Source organism: Aedes albopictus, chromosome 3, assembly GCF_035046485.1.
Source record: "Aedes albopictus strain Foshan chromosome 3, AalbF5, whole genome shotgun sequence".
In the NCBI taxonomy this organism is placed as follows: Eukaryota; Metazoa; Arthropoda; class Insecta; order Diptera; family Culicidae; genus Aedes; species Aedes albopictus.
In genome coordinates, this window is record NC_085138.1 from 187,846,840 (window position 1) to 187,863,935 (window position 17,096).

A 17,096-nucleotide genomic window follows, 5' to 3' on the forward strand; every position below is an offset into this window, starting at 1 on the left:
ACAGACGAATATTGAAGCCACCACCCAAGTGACGCGATACCCTACATAATCTTAAGTACTCCAACTGTTCTAAGCACTATCAAATTCCATTTAGGTAAATAAGTTCTGCCTAAAGAAAGTTTGCAGTGTATGTAGTTCGATGGACTCTAAGTTTGCTATCAGCCGACTATTTGCAATTTTGCTGATGAGTACAAGGGTAATTTTCCAATTGATGCACCGCTAAAAATTCGCTAATTGTGGCACACCTCTTAAGAATAGCATGGAGTGTGCAAAAATAGGCGAGTTTTTAGCCGTGCCACTATTGGAAAATAACCCTATCGGTCGGTAGCTGCACGCAAAACAAGAAAAGCTACCAAAAATTGAGATATGCCTTTTCTACCAATTTATGTATTAAAAACGTACAGAAAATGTGATAAATCATAATCCATTCGTTGTACTAAGATGCGCTACACGGTTCCATTGCTTCCATACCACTACACACAAACGCCTCCATTCAAACCCGAGAAGTTGAACCGGGTTGCGTCTAAAAATAACTTTCGCTTCGCTGCTGAGCCTCGCGTCCTATTGTCTACATGGAATTTTCCACTTGCAAACAGCAACCTGCTGGATGCGGGCTTTTCAGTGCACAATGGGTCTAGAGTCGTATTTACGAAGACAAAAATGTTTCTGCCAAGTTCTGTCATTTCTTTTTTTTTCGTTATTGTAAAATGATTACGGTCAATCAAGTGTGGCTTATCCAAAAATATGCTGATTAATTATTCTCTATACAATATCAGAATGATTTACAAAGTTATAGCAAATTTACAAAAATATAACATTCGATTGATTTGATTGATTTGTCTTTATTCAAGAGACTTTCAGCCCTTGGATAAAACATTCTAATCATTAGAACTTTTCGAAAAGTTTTCAATAAATTGCAACTTTTTTGCCGTTGGTCATATTTTAGTCGAGTCCAACGATACATGAAGACCAATACATTAGTCACAAACTTTCAAAATTTAATTTAATTCGGTTCGCTTAGTCCTAAGGTACAGTAATTTGATAAACGGAAGTAAAAAACTAGATATAGTTAGAAGGGCTCTAATTTCGTGTAAAGTTGAATAATCAATCATGCCCAAATTTGCACCAATTAAATCAAACTCGTTGAGGAACAAGTAATCAAAATTTGAATAGTTTTGGTGGACTTTTTAAAAGGATACAACTTGCTAAAAATGTTTTAGGCAATTTTTAAAACTTAGCATGCTTTTGTATATACCACTAGGCGGTGCTAGAGGTCAAGCAAATTTAAAAATTTAATATATCTCAGAATTCTGGTCACTTACAAAGTTTTTGTCTTTGACAATGTTGTTTAATAGGTCAAAGGCTTACAGTTAATGGTCCACTTGTTACGAAATTTTGCCACAAGGAAGCGCAAGTTACACATTTGCAAAATTATGGAAATGAATGTTTTTTTTTTCGTAAAGCAATCAAAAAGCTGTAATTTAGTTTTCTTTGAACATATTAAAGTCAAGTCAAAGGTTTTTCAAAGAGCTATATATTAGTCATAAATGTGCAAAATTGCATTTCATTCGGTTCTCCAGAGATATAGCAGTTTAACGAAGAACATTCAAATATGAAACATTTTACTGGAGTCGCTCCAACTTCATGTAAAACTATCCAATCGAGCTCAAATTTGTACCATTTATAGCTAATTAGTTGTGCAACTAGCAGATAAAATTTGAGAATATTCCGTACACATTATAGAAAGTTACAGGTTTCTGAATATGTTCGAGATAATAAGTAAAAAATACATGCTTCTACTAATTTGCAACTAACGCCGTCTACTGACAAGTAATATTTAAGTAATCATGGTGCTAAGATGTACGGTATGGAAATTTCGCCAGTGCTACGTCTTGCTGTCTGTGATATCTGTCATACCAGAGACAAACAGACGTAACACTGATGAAATGTTTATACCAAATATCTCATCATTCTGGTTACTTAGAGAGTTGGTGTCTTCGGCAATATTATTTGGCTGGTCAAGAACTAACAAATGATGAGCCGTTTGATTCAAAATTCCACCACAAGGCAGCGCTAGTGAGCAAACAAATATTATATTCCATATATCTCAGGACTCAGATCACTTAGAAAATTGATGTCTTCGACGATGTTGTTAGGTTGGTTACGGCCGCTCAGTTGATTAACTGATTGGTTCAAGGTTCTGTCAGTAGGCGGCGTTAGTTACGAATTAATTGAAGCATGCAACTTTTATTCATTATTTCAAATATATTCAGCAAGCTGTAACTTTTTCAAAAATGCACCAAATATTCTCAAATTTTTCCTACCAGTTGCACAACTAGTAAGCTATAAACGGTACAAATTTGGGCTCGATTGGATAACTTTACATAAAATTGGAGCAACTCTAATAAAGTAGTTCATATTTGAGTGTTCTCCGTTTAGTTACTATATCTCTGGATCAAGTGAACCGAATGAAATGCGACATTGCACAATTATGACTAATACATAGCTCTTTGAAAAACCTTTGACTTGACTTAGACACGTTCAAAGGTAACAAACTTACAGCTTGTTGATTACTTCACGAAAAAAATCAATCATTTGAATGATTTTGCAAATGTGTAACTAGCGCCGCCTAGTGGACCATTAACTGTAAGCTTTCGACTCATTTAACAACGTTGTCGAAGACACCAACTTTCTAAGTGGTGAGAGTCCTGAGATATATGAAATTTAGAATTTGCCGTTTATTGGTGGAATTTCTAATTAAACGATCCATCACCATTGTTGCCGACTTGGGAATCACTGAGCGATACGCCCCAATTGACTCACAACGACCGCTATGTGGGACTACCTAGCGTTAATCATTTACACTCTCGTGGTCATAGGGATTTGATAAAGAATAGGGAGATGCAACGTATTGTTTGGACAGGAGAAAAACAGAAACACGTTCTGTAGAAGAGTATTAAAAATTGAATTTTCTACTTAAAACTACAATCTAAAATAGGATTTAAACTTATATTCTACGGTGAATTAAAATGCTGAACTTACTGAACTAAGTTTGCCTTAAGAATAGTGAGTAAAACTTATTAAACTACTACTGGAATTATACTAATTATCATGCATTAAAGGTTGTAGGATTTATATACAGCAAGAAGATTTGTTGGGATGAGAACAAGAGCGAGGTTAGACTCGATGTAAGTAGATATTACTTGTTTTTTCATGAAATGAATATTAATAAAACTATACAGCTTTTAGCAACTTTCAAAACTAAAAAACGAAGTTCGCTCAAAAGCGATCCGAACCGCCCAAACGCTCAATTCCCAACAACCATCCATCATGGCATCGCAAATAAAATTATTAGAAAGCAGATTTTTGAATCAGTTTAACCAGACGAACCACCCCAACATAACAATAATAGCGAATAGGGTCAACAATTGAAAATAAACTTTCTAAAACACAATATGTGTCTAGAAACTTAAAGCTGAAGCTTAAACAGTTTTGTCTTCGCAAATACGGCTCTGGACCCATTGTGCAGTGTGGCGGCTGTATCACTTCCATCACCAAGCCACGTTTGTGTTGATGATGATGGCCTTCAGCCTCTTGTCTATTCATGTGCAGTTATAGCCGTGCTGGTTAGAGCGCAGGATACTGTGTATCACCATGATAGTGTATCGGTTCGATTCCCGGCGCCGCCCGCATTTCTTTTTAAACATGTATTGGTATTTAATGCCTCCGCTGCTGCCATGATCAGTCTAAAAATAGAACAAATAATGAGAAACCAGTGCGACAGAGCTCACGCACACATGCGAAATTTTCCTTTTCCAGATTCTAGGAAGCCAATACAATTTTTGGTATACTGCCACCTACCAATTTTTGTATTTGCAAGGCCCTAATACAATATTTGTATATGTTTCATACCCAATTGTATTAGAATCTGCCAATCTCAGGTTGCGTGTGGTAGTATTCTATACAGGTCCAGAGTTGACAGGTATCAGAACTACTAAGCTGTGGTCCCAGCCCTCCAGTAACGTGCCGGCAGTCAATTCTTGATTTATTACTCGAGTAGTTTGCTTTTTCCACTGTCGGTGGTAATCGAGTACTCTAGTTTGTCTGGTAATGCTGACTTTCCTCTAATCCTGTTCAGTGGATAGATTATCTCCGCCATGGAGAATTGTTGATTGAAGATTCGCCCTGGTTGGTGAATTACACGCTGTTCAAATTTATTTAAAGCACCGCTTGTTTGGTACACCTCCCTGTCCGTTTTCAATCAATATATCAAACATCTTTTAAATACACATTCAACATTACAATGCATGAAATTGAATCACCCCTGGCAGGCTCCCGTTCGTGAAACCACTCACAAATCACGCTGCAATAAAGATTCAAAATTATGGCCATAATCATTATCTTCATTCACCCATTTATTTTCAACGCACATAATGCACTTTCTTTGAGTTTTCCCCTTCTGCTGCCGGTTTCCAAAGACACATCCAGCCAGCAGGGAGCGGAACAAAAAAAAGCCGTCTTTCGCTTTAAATGTTGGAATATGTCTCTTTGAGCCTTTTGAATGCACTGCTGCCTGCCTGCCTGCCTGCCTGCCTAACAAACTGCCTAAGCTACGCCCTCTGGGCCATTGTTCCACTGGAAGCTGGAGGCGCACTCATGGCTTTGTCATGGAGGGTTCTTCTGCGCTTCTCGACGACGACGACGACGACGACTGTCCACCGACTGTTTCCCACACACACCCTCCTCGTTATGTGTCTTCAATTTTTCCTTAAGATTTCGGCTGCACAAAAACTTCATTCATAAAACGTTGCCTTAACGAGACGACGCCTTTTTGGACGGGCGGTCGTCTTTGGTCTTGCTGCTGTTCATGCTGCTGGCTGCTGCCACAGCTGGTCGTCGTGGTCGGAATGCAAAGCAGTTGAAGTTGACTGTAGTACTCGTCGTTGTAAGTGAATTATCTTCGAAAGTATCCGGGAGCGCTCCAATGATGCGGTATGAAACAGTCGTTTTGTAGTAGCTAATGGCTTGTAATTGACGAAATTTATTTTGAATGTCAATCGACCTATTGTTTTAGTCTTGTACTAATTTGATTGGGATTGCATAATAACGTTTTTTGAGCTTTGGGAGTTATGTGTGTTATGCAACTATCTAATTATTCACGATGATGGTTTGGAGTCACAATATCTCGTACTTCTTCATATGAAATAACACAAATTTGCCACGACGATGTCCATCAAATCGCCCTGACAGAGATGACTCCCATGAAAACCAGATTCCATCAACGCCGCGTTGACATGTGCCCCCACCACCGAAATGAAACACAACTAATAGCAATATAAATCACAGCTCTGGTCGCCATTAAGGCACACATCAAATCAGGACCATAAAAAGAAGAAAAATAGAAAGATATGCCACGATGACACCATTTGTTAGAACCGACAACGACCGTCCATGGGAGAAAAAACCACGCGCGCTTCAAACAGGGCTCAACGGTCCATACATAAAGCCAGCCGATTGCCGTAGGACAAGGGAAAGCTTTCCGGGAGTCCGGCAGTCGGGGGGGAAATTTGTACAGCTCGAAAAGAACGTCTTCTTTGCTTTGGTATCGTTGACATCATAAAAATGGCTGGTCATCAAATATATTTTTCGATTATTTTCTCTTCGTTTGCGCTAGCTACCTCCCCCGTCAAGCGACCATGTCCAGTCCGGTTCAGTGGAGCTCCCGCCTCGAGTATTGTGACCGTCCGTGTGACAATTGAACATCTGACTCGACGAGACGTGGAGAAAAGACCGTCAGCACCCAATAGCAATCAATGGCAGCTCAAGGAATCTTTTTTGGCTTTGTTCGGTTGGTGACAGTGCAGGGTGCATCCATCGGACATCGATAAATTGCGTGCTCAAGCGTCACAAGTTAGATAGCTGGCTCAAAAGCGTGATTGAGTACGTACTGTTCGGGTACATGGAAGATTGTTGGTACTATTCTACTATATAAAACTATATAGACTCACTCATTTCCACACACATGGCCTTCCAAGCAATTATGATCTAGAAAACCTACCACCAACTTAGAAAGCGTCGAATACTTGGTCGAATAGCTCAACAACAAACAAAGCCGAACAGCAAGCTAACCGCAAGGATAAACTGGTGAAATGCCGAGATCGGTCCGGCAATTCCGGTTGGAGCATGACTTATAATTCTCAGGAACCCAGTCAATTCAAAACCATGGTCTGTCCCAGTTCTGCTCGACTAGTTTCCGACAGTCTAGGTCCGGCCAACAAAGAGAATTCTGACGTTATCGTAACGTGGCATGTCCCTGCCCACTTCTTTGAAGCTAAGACATTCAAAAACCAGGTGCTCCGGTGTCTCAAATGCGGTAACGCGTACTACCTCTGATGAAATCATTCTGTAGGCGCAACCATGAGTCGGAACACTCTGTTCAGCACTGCTGTTTATGCCGGAACTCCAAGCATGAGTTTAGGAGTTGAAACTTTCACATGTTGCATGATTATCGCTTATGCTTTTTCATAGGCATTATCGCCATGACTGTTAAACTTTAAGAAGCCGTCGATCATCACTCCCAGCTACTGCAGGGCACGCAATTCCTCACTATAGCTCTAGCACCACCTCCATTTTATGTTGAACCAGCTGCGGTCCAGTGATCCACGCTTCAGAAGTAGTATCAATAGCCTCGGAACCTGATCTTCTGATCCCTGATACTCGCAATTTACTCCCCCTGGCTTTCCCAGGTTTGGCAGCTACACAGCTACTCGCCCCTTTTCCATATAATGAGGAAATCTGCCGTTCAGATACCCAAGAAATGGGTCCTCGGCGTATGTGGGTCAACTCACTTAAACCTCATTCTATCTTTTCCTTACCTTCGCGTTACGCCCGTTAGGGAAGACTTCGAGAAGGGAGGGACCATACATGAGTACTCTCTATTGGTAAGCGTTATGCCGATTGCATGCGCCACTGACAGTTCCGCTTCCTCTATCGACTCGCCGTACACCATGAGGAGAATGTGAGCCTCAATACGCTTATACACCGCGTTCCATAGTACCGGGCTCAAGATGGATCCCTGAGTTCCCCTCGCGGTGGTGCTGTAGCTCCTCTCATCTTACTCGGTGTCATAGATTAGCACCGAACTCTGGAAGTAGCTTTTCAGCATCCGGCATAGGCTACCCGGTACTTGATGGCGGCCCAGCTGACGCTGTTGAACGCATTCTTTACGTCCAGCGTGCAATAGCGGATTCTCCTACGCTTCCTTTTGAGCGTTACCTCGGCCGTTATGGTTACAGCTCTTGTAGCCAGCACCGTCGATCGACTGTTTCGGAAGCCGAACTGGTTATCCTAGAGCCCAGAGTCATCTGGTTTCTCCGTATAAACCGTTAGCCTCGACAGAATGATCCGCCGGAACCGTTTTCCGGCGGTGTCCAGATGGCAGATACATCTGTATACAGACGGGTCGTCAGGTGGCATCCCGGGCTTGGGCACCAATCTTTGCCCTTACTACCTTTCCACCAATTCACCTCTGTCTAGGCATATCTGTAAAGTCATTCTGAATATGTCAAAGCTAACCTCGATGGCCGTCTTCATGGCTACTGTAGGCCTACCATCCGGGCCCGGAGCCTTGTTCAACTTAAGCGACTTCGCTATTGCGATGAGCTCGTCGTTCGTTACCGTGGCGACCTTGCTTTGCTCGGTTTGGCCATCGGGGACGGAGCCCATGGTCTTGTATCGTGGCGCGGGAGCAGTGTTTCCTCGATGTTATGCAGCATCTCAAGGGAACATTCTGAGGGTGCTAACGCGTCCTTCGTTTTGGCCATGACTTCTCTGTAGGTATCACCCCAAGGGGTCGTATTGGCTGCCTGACACACCCGCTTACGTGCCTTAATCTCTCTGTTCAGTGCCAGTTAAGCCGCCCTGTAGGCCTCACTTCGTTCCATTCTTCCCTAATCAATGTGAGCTCTTTACATCCTCCTTCTAGCTCTTAAAGAGAAGCAGTATACCGGTTTGCGTCCATTTTTGGGTAGGGATTGTCTTGGCATTGCGATGTCCATGAACGGCTTAGGGTTCCGACATCGCTGGACGGATCGTCGGTGTTACCCTCCATAAGCAATCGCTCCACAAATGTCGACTTATCGCAACGCGAGGTCAGCCATCGCCGATGAAGGTCGATGACCTTTGGCTGTGGCCGTCTTCCTGCGTGTTCCACCCTGTATCGAATCGCTAGAACGTCATTGTGCGTGTATCCACCGTCGACTCTCCAGTCCGAGCTAGGGTCCAAAACCAAGCTCCAGAAGGTCACATAAATGATGGGCTCTTCACCGTTACTACTTTAGTCTATAGCCATAGATTCGAGTAGAGCCCAGCCTCTCGCATTAATCAAGCCAAGAATCAAGCAGCTGCCCCTCTCCATCGCCCAGGTGTTGAAGTATCCACCGATGACCACGGGACTCAATCCCTCTAGTGCGCTTGATAGCGAATCCAGCATAGACGAGAACAGGTCTATCGGCCACCTGGGGGAGCATAACAACTGCAGTAGTATACCCCGTTGATCTTCGCTATTGCGGAGCCCTCGTGCCACGTGGAAATTATTTCCTGGACCGGAAAACGACCGGTTATACAAATTACCGCCGGTTTCGCCTTATTCGTTACCCAGTTCCCGTTATCGGGAGGAATGCGGGATTGGTCCGATAATAGGGCGATGTCTGTATTTGACTCCGAGACTGACTGCCACAACAACTGTTGTGTGGCTTCACAGTTGTTCAGGTTTAGTTTTGTAACCTGCATTGTCGTCGGTTGGTTCGGCCTCTTCGTGTGCCTGGACATTAAGGCCCGCCCGTCATGTTCGCCGTACAAATCAGACATTTTGGTGCTGAGTTGCACTCCCTGGCGAAGTGGCCTTCCACTTCGCACTTCATGCAGAGCTTGCTCATGTCGAGAGCTTTACACGCCCACGACTTATGTCCTTGCTCAAAACACTTGAAGCACGCCACTGGCGTCTCGTATATGCTGAGCCGGAACACTGGCCAGGCTTCCTTGATCTTGCCGACTGCAGTCCCCTTGTTCGCCTCCCCTACGAGCAACTTGATCGTGGCTATCTGCGTGCCTGCTGGACCCTTTTGCAGGCGGATTGATGCACTTGGTGCATCTACCTCGCACTGCTGCTTGAGTGCAGCTGCGGACTCCTCTGCGTCGGTGATCTCGCACAGGTTTGTACACTGGAGGGTCGCCTCCGCCGTTAGGACTCTCACTTGCACAGTAACTCTTGAGCTAGTGCTTTGTAGAAGGTGCCTTTCTTAGCCGCCTCCTGTTGCGCCGTATGCTGTTTACATCCGCGCCCAGCGGGGAGAGACGATCCACCTCAGTTTTGAAGGATTCTGTCACATTCGCCCGAAAACCGTTCGCCCGAATGACAAACGCCCGAATTCCATTCGCCCGAATAGACCATTCGCCCGAAAAGACCATTCGCCCGAAAAGACCATTCGCCCGAAAGACCATTCGCCAGAACAATTCCATACAATTTCTTAGATCAAGTTTTTTTCTGGTTTGCCATGATAAAAGTTTAAGGACAGACGCATGGTGTATTTAGTATCCGACGAATCGCAAGAACAGCTGGACTAGCGCCAATAACAATCATATTAGCTTAGTTAGAAAGCACGGCCTATGTTTTGAAGAAGGCCAAATTGCTTGTGAAAATATTACACAATACGACATTAATTGTTATAGCACTTTTGATCGAAAGGATAAAGACAAAACTTCAGCACAGAGTAGTCAACACTTTTAAGTTAATAGTGTTTACCAGGGCCCTACATTTTCAATTTCAATTGAAATTTTCAGGCGAAGTTTGTAAACAATGTTTTCAATCGTCATTGGAAACAAGGCGCCGTCGTCGTCGCTCAGCCCGACTGTCATCGTCACCGATGAACCGACGCTGCTGCGTCGTCGCAGATGCCACTTTGTTTCGCACTCACAAGCTCACGCACGCTCGTTCGACATCGAATGAATTTCTCTGTTATAACTCAATTCATGAGTGTAACAACCGTCAAATCTGTGTAATGTTAATGTATGCTATGCATATTTTACTGAAATAGTTTATTACCTATAAAAATATTAGGCAAACATACATTTTAGGCAATTTGAAAATTTCAATTGAATCCCAGTCGGTGTGAAAATGAGCCGCCACCCGTCGTTGCGTCGAAGAAAGTGACAAGAAGGGCGGATGAAGCGAAGCGCATGCATGTTGTTTTGAATGTTCCCGTCGTCGGCGTCCGTCCGATGCTGATGGGCGCTCGCTTTCAGCGTCATGTTTTGGTTTCGACGATGTAGGCCCCTGGTGTTTACGACTGATCTACTTGAAATAACTGCGTTCCCATTCTTATCTAAACAAGCTGTTCTTTTGAAACCATGATTGGAATCCAGAATTTCAAAAGCTACATGTATAACGTTACGGTTCCCTATTACAGAACAACTTAAAAGAACAGCTCATTAATTGAAAGAAGGGCAAATTTCTGGTAAAAAATGACACCAAACTGAATTTAATTCCCTTGGAGGTGAAACTAGAAAGAAAAGCCTATTAACAAAAGAAGGGACATTTCCAATCAATGTTTCCACAGCTATATTGCCGAAAATGTATGTAACTTTTACATCAGAATGGGTTCAAAGAAAGCAATACCCTCTGATGATAATGATTGCAGTTACTTTTAGTTGATAATGGCATTCAGAAATACGCGTGGACGACGCCTAAATTGATTTCAGAAAAGTGTTTTCAAGATTATTATGGTTTTCGGGCAATTGGTCTTTTCGGGCGAATGGTTTTTTCGGGCGAATGACTTTCGGGCGTTTGTTACATTCGGGCGTTTGTCATTCGGGCATTTAGAATTCGGGCGAATGGTTTTCGGGCGAATGTGACATAACCGTTTTGATGACCTGCGCGTCGTTCTGTTCACGCTTGCGGTTTGACTTTTCTCAACTTCTTCTTCTTCTTTCCAACCGTAATCCAAGGGTTCTCCTACCCTTGGTCCGGTTGGCTCCCGTTTCTCTTAGGGTTGGCCTCCTGGGGCTTGGTTTCCCTGCCCTTTGCGCATTTCGCAACCTACTTGGGAGCCTGTTTGCTCACGCTGGCCGTCCCTTTCTTCCTCTTCGGCTTTCTACTTGCCTCTGCCGGACGCTTCTTGGGCCGCATCTTCTCGGCAGGTTTGGACCATGCAGCTCGAGGCGTAGGGCTGTTTGACCTCTCCGTTAAGGCTCCGGCGAAATGCATGGTTTCGTGCTGCATCGTCGCGTTGCCTGCAAAGAGGAAGCTGTCTGTTTGGGTGGACCGCTCCTTCTTGCCTTCCGCCGCGCTCCGGTCTTCGACCAGGAGGTCATACTCTTTCTTGACCAGAGCCAGTGATTTGAGGAGCTTCAGCAGGCCCTGTTTCAGTTCGTCCGCTCGTGTAGCCGATCAGCTCATCCAGCTATTCGGAAACTACCAACATCTTTGGAAGACCGCTATTGTGGTTTAGCGCCTACGTGAGGTCCGCGCCAGTCATCTGCGCTTCCTCGGCTGGTGCTGCGCCGCCTCGTGCTCCTCTCGTTGAACCTCTTGGCACCTGCTTGCTGGTGGGTCATTTCTGTAGGATCCCTCTTAAAGCAGCTATCCCTCACTGCACATGAAGTATTCGACAATGATCCTGGTGGTTATCTTGGCAAGCAAGGAGTCCACCCGAGGGTTGTCCCAGGCTCTTATGAGGACTGAGCCCAGAGCCGGATCAGCGTTAATCAGGATTGTTCATCTGGAGCTACGTCCACCCAGTTAGATCCCAAGCAGCACAGAAGTCACAAAAGAGTATCGACAGCGCAGGTTTTTGGTTGTACAGGAGCTACATTCTTGTAAATCTAACTCAAAAGCAAAATAACTTGAAAAATACTCTTGTCCAACCAAAAACCTGCGCTGTCGACACTCCTTAGTGACTTGTGTGCTGCTTGGGATGCCCAAGCTGGGCACAGGTCAAGAACGTACTTTAAGGCCATGCCACGGTTTTATGGGGCGGAAAACAGCGCCGACATTAGCCCATCCGCCGTATTGCTTGTACAGAGTTGCTTCCAGATGTGTGGATATATCTGGAAAGGCCTAGCAGAGCCTACTACTGGCCCTCCGTCCCCGCTTGAGCAATCTGTATTCCCCGGTGTTCGGTCACCTCCCCGTGTTGAAGGTGGTAAGTCCACACTGGTGTGTGGATAGGGTTCACTTTGGTGGGGGGGGGGGCGGGTTGTCGAGCCCCTGGACTCCTATCCCTGCTGCTCTAAGGCTGTCGTTGTAAAAGTACATTGTAAATGACGGAGAGTTTTGAGACGCAGCTCGTTTATCAACAGGTAGTGATCATTAAAAAAATTAAGGTGGTGATCAAATATCATTTTATGTCAGAGAAACTCCGTCATTTAATCAGAACGTGGCCGATTCTTGATGTAGAGAAATCAAAGAGCCCCCGACAATGCCGTTCCCGTTTATTATGCGGTCGGCTCTCACAGCTGTTTGCGATTTCGTACTGCGGATAGCTTATTCCCTACAATGATGAATCTTTGGTGTTGATGCTAGTAATACGTCGAACCCTTGGCGGATCATGCAAGATGTTGGAGACGTGACCGACACCTGAAGAAGGTTTCCAAGTTTCAACTGGTTGGGTTTATAAAACAAATGTTTAGACGTGAATTTCACGCACATCGTAAGCCTGACAGGAATATTGTTGAGCAGACGAATGTCACCGCTATGTGCAGAATATTCTACTTAGTGAGATACAGAGTGCGCGTACGCCATTTGTTGTCCCGTCTACATTTTCTACATCGAAAACCGAACAGTGCAGTCCGGCTGCGGTTTTGACACCTCGTGTTTTCGGTCGCTCAAAGTATGTTGCGGTGAACCTTCACATCCTCTATCTTTTCCCAGGTGTCCTTTGTGATCTACTGTTTCCACAGGGTGCGTTGCATACCTGCATAATTTTGCACGATTGTTTAGCTCTGCAGCGAAGGGCTTTCGCCCCGCGGCGTCTCCCAGTTGCCGTATTTCAACCCTTTGGAGCCGAAGGGGTCAATATGACCCCGACGATGAAACCGAGCATAACAAACGTATTCAAACTACCAAAGGGCTGAAAGTCTCAATAATAAAGACAAATCCATCAAACAACGCATTTGAGGCCAGCGAGGTTGTGGCAGCAGCGGCGAAACTATCCGACTTCAAAGGGTTAAATCCAACCCCATGAAACGGCTGTCATCCACATACAACTGGATTGAAGCCAAAAATATGGTGCTGGACGTCGTGCTAATTTGAATCGGCGGTTGCATAAGGCTGAAAACACAGTGATTTTTTCTGTTGGAGCAGGTGCGACATTCAAATTTAATTGAGTTTAGTGTTGTTTTAAATGGGTTAAATGTATTTTCATACTTGTACGTCTTGTAAATTTAACAAAGAACACTAAACCCATTGAACAATATGTGGAAATGATCGTTTTTCGCTCAGGAATTTATCTTCGCACGACAAAGTTCGCTTCCGCACGTAGCAGATTGGTCAGCAGACTGAAATTTCGTAAACAAACCTGTGGCGCCCCACCAAAGGCGGCGGCTTCAAGAACTAACGCTTTCTTCAGGGGGTTGGTTAAATCAACGCCAAATTATCGCCTTCTGTTGATGAATCTCAGCTAGATTCTAGCAATACACAGTCAGATCTCCGATTAGGACATGATGGTCGGGCTTCGGACATGATGTCGGCTAGGGTGGCCCACACTTATATAAAAAACAATAATTTAGAAAAATACCAATTCTTGCCTTCTAAATCAGTCGTTTGGGAGTCCAAGAAGCTACGTTCAAAATTTAGGCAAAATTGGTCAAGCCTAAGGGATCGCTCCACAAGCTTGAAGTTTGTATGGGAAAACGTAGCCAAATGTACGCAGAAATTTTAAGTTTTCGATTTTTGTCACTAGGTGGCAAAGCAGTACAATAATGAAATCTCAATACTCCGCTTCACTTTTCATAAGGTATAACTTTTTTCACAGCCGTGGGATCATTTTGCGGTCTTCATCAACGTTGTTTGGCATAAAGTCATCTACAAGAAAACCAAAGGGTTTAATTATTAAACGCTTACAGCGTCATCTGGTGGTAAAAATCGAAAACTTAAGATTTCTGCATACATTTGGCCACGTTTTTTCATACAAACTTCAAGCCTGTTGAGTGTCCCCTTAGTCTTGCCCGATTTTGCCCAAATTTTGAACGCAGCTTCTGGGAGTCCAAAACAAATGAATCCGCAGATAAGACTTGGTATTTTTCTAAATTTTTGTTTTTCATGTACATGTCATGTAAATGTCGGCGCTATGTTACACAACAATACTGAGCTGAGATGAAAGCTTCCCAGCGAGAGATAGAATAAGACTTGATCATCAAATCTATTATAAATTATGCATTTGATATAAAATTATTATTGAAGTGAGTTAATCTTTGCCAAATTTATTACTTTTTCATGTCCATTGTGTGCAACTTATCGCTCGTTTCAGCAGTCGTAAATCTGCGTTGGGCACGGAATAGCCAAGTAGTTCCCATAACTAACTTAACAATTAGTATCTGACCTTATTGCCTCTATTCCTCACCTCATAAACATCTTTGCCTTAGCCGGCATATCACGTCTTTTCCTAAACATGACCCGAGAGCGCAAACGCCGTTGCCACTGCCGCCACCATCGAGCAACAATAGTCCCATAAATATCAAACAACAACAACAGCGCCCCTCGCTTGATTGGGTTATGAGCGAAAAATTAGAATTCCAACGACACGATCTCATTTATTATCCCGTGCGCACTCGCCAAATACCTACAACCATCCAATCATCCACCGAGCAAGATGTAGGAGACATACCCAGCTAGTTCTCAACCGTATCAGGCGAAAAACGTTTAGCTTGCAATGCGAACGAACGCAATCACTGAGCTCGTATCGGACAGTCTAGGAGCAGACACCTCTATCTCCCTGCTGATTGTAGGTCCGCCGCCGCCGCGTAGGTGGTACAACTAGTTTCTGGTGCATATTTTTATACTCCTTCTTGTTTTGATATTGATTTTTCTTTTGTGGTGCTTGGAAAGGCTTTCACATCACAAATAAATCTGAAAAAAAGTTTTACAAGATCACATCTTTTCCTAGAGGTACCAGGATTTCATCCCAATCATCGAATTAAAAATATGTTTTCGTTTGCACTTCATGAAAACATGGAACGAGCTCACCACTTATGTATCCCAGCAATATACCAGCTATCGCGAAACAGAATGGAACATGAATGATGGACATTAATGATTCTCTTTTGTGTTCGCACTGGTTTTTACATAGACTAAAGAAAAGCTCCAATCATCGCTAGGAAGATTGATGCAGGATTTTTTTCATCCGTCGCTTCAAGATTACCGAACAAATTTATGGCACAAGTCACATGAAGCATGCTAATAAGTGTCCACATGTGTCGTGCAAACCAATGCAATCCACTACCAACCAACGAACGTTTCAGTTTTCGCTCGGAGTGCGAAAAATGGAGAAACCAAGTGAAAAATAAAATGCTGCCGGATTGCATGCTGACGACGGCAGTGAATGAGAGGAAATAAAGTGCGGATTTCGATAATGAGGCACGCATTTGCGCAAGCTAGAATTTCCAGTTTGCGTATGATTAATCCGAGCGGTTGAGTGGCTGGTGGAATGTTCTGCGTGGTGCATTAGGCAAATTAGTTTCAGATTTGCAATATTTATTAGTGTATTGAATGATGATACACTCACTTAATGACTGAGGAGAAAACGCTAAAACTGGAATTGAAGGCCTCTGTCTCTATTGATTCCTATAGCATTATATTTATCCTTCTGTTCTCCTTCTTCTACATGATCATATGTTTCTTTCCAAAATACTATTTTCGAAATCAACAAAGTTATTAATTAAATTTCTTTATTTTTTTCAGGTAATTCATTGAAATGCTTTCATATGATAACTGAAGGTATAGTATTCACAATCATCCTAATATCTGTTAAAGCTTTCATAGAAAACAAGTTTGAATTACAACGCTTCTCAAATTATTTTTTATTTAGCGAAAAGAATTTCACGTGCTTTGATGAGAATCGAACCCACGACTTTGAATTAGCTGAATAAACGCTTCTTTACCTCCAAACTACGAAGCCTGTTGGGATAGAACTGAAATCATCTTCCACTATAGCTCCTTTTCACACATACACTGTTGTGATCTCAAATTTCGTTTAAAAAGTATCCCATATCCTCGCCTCAAATATGCAAATCAGTGCCCTTAATAATGACTCCAAATCAGTCATGAATCGCTAAGCCTGTAAGTACTCGTCCGTCACCTGCCATTCATAACTTCTAGTTCTTCCCCAACGCTGCGCCCGCCGTCACGTTGGTTCTATAAATACAGGGGGTGGCCAAAATGTTTGGGGTAGGCAACTTTTTTTCTCCATCAAAAAAATTCAACATGCTATAACTTTTTATAGAGTGCATCAAAAAATCTCAAATTTTGACTGTTTGTCAACCTATTATATGTGCATCTTTGGTACAAATTTGGGCTCGATTGATTAATCTTTCGCAAAGTTAGAATCGTTCGGGTGAAACACTATTTTTTAGACAACTCATTTTTGAGCTGTCATGTCTCGGAAACCAGTAAACCGAATTGAATGAATTTTTTAACGTTTATCAACAATATATTGATACTTAATACACCGTTATAAAATGTAATATTTTTTCACGGCGAATTAAGTTATACCGGGTTGAAATTTTTACCCATAAAGAGTAAAATAGGTCAAATTTACAATATCACACAAAAATTACTAAATGTGTTCTTCCTTTAAGCTTAATTAGCTCTAATATATCTAATTAAAGATAACTTGAGAACAGAAGTGGAAAATCTTTGGACATCAACACTAAAATTTATAGGCATTGACGTAAAAAAATTACATTTTTTTCGAGAAAAACCCCAAAAGTGTCTATCCATGATATTTTTTTTTTCAAAGTTCAAAAAGTATCTATGTTTCAATAGTTTGTGAAGCATTTGTATATTGTTAGTATACATTCAAAATTTTATTCAATTCGGTTCA

General features: G+C 42.9%; 1 protein-coding gene across 1 annotated transcript in view; it reads left to right on the forward strand.

The window, feature by feature from the left end:
* Positions 1 to 17,096, forward strand: part of LOC109398826 (protein slit) — a 707,963-nt gene that overhangs the window by 98,361 nt on the left and 592,506 nt on the right. The window lies entirely within an intron of this gene.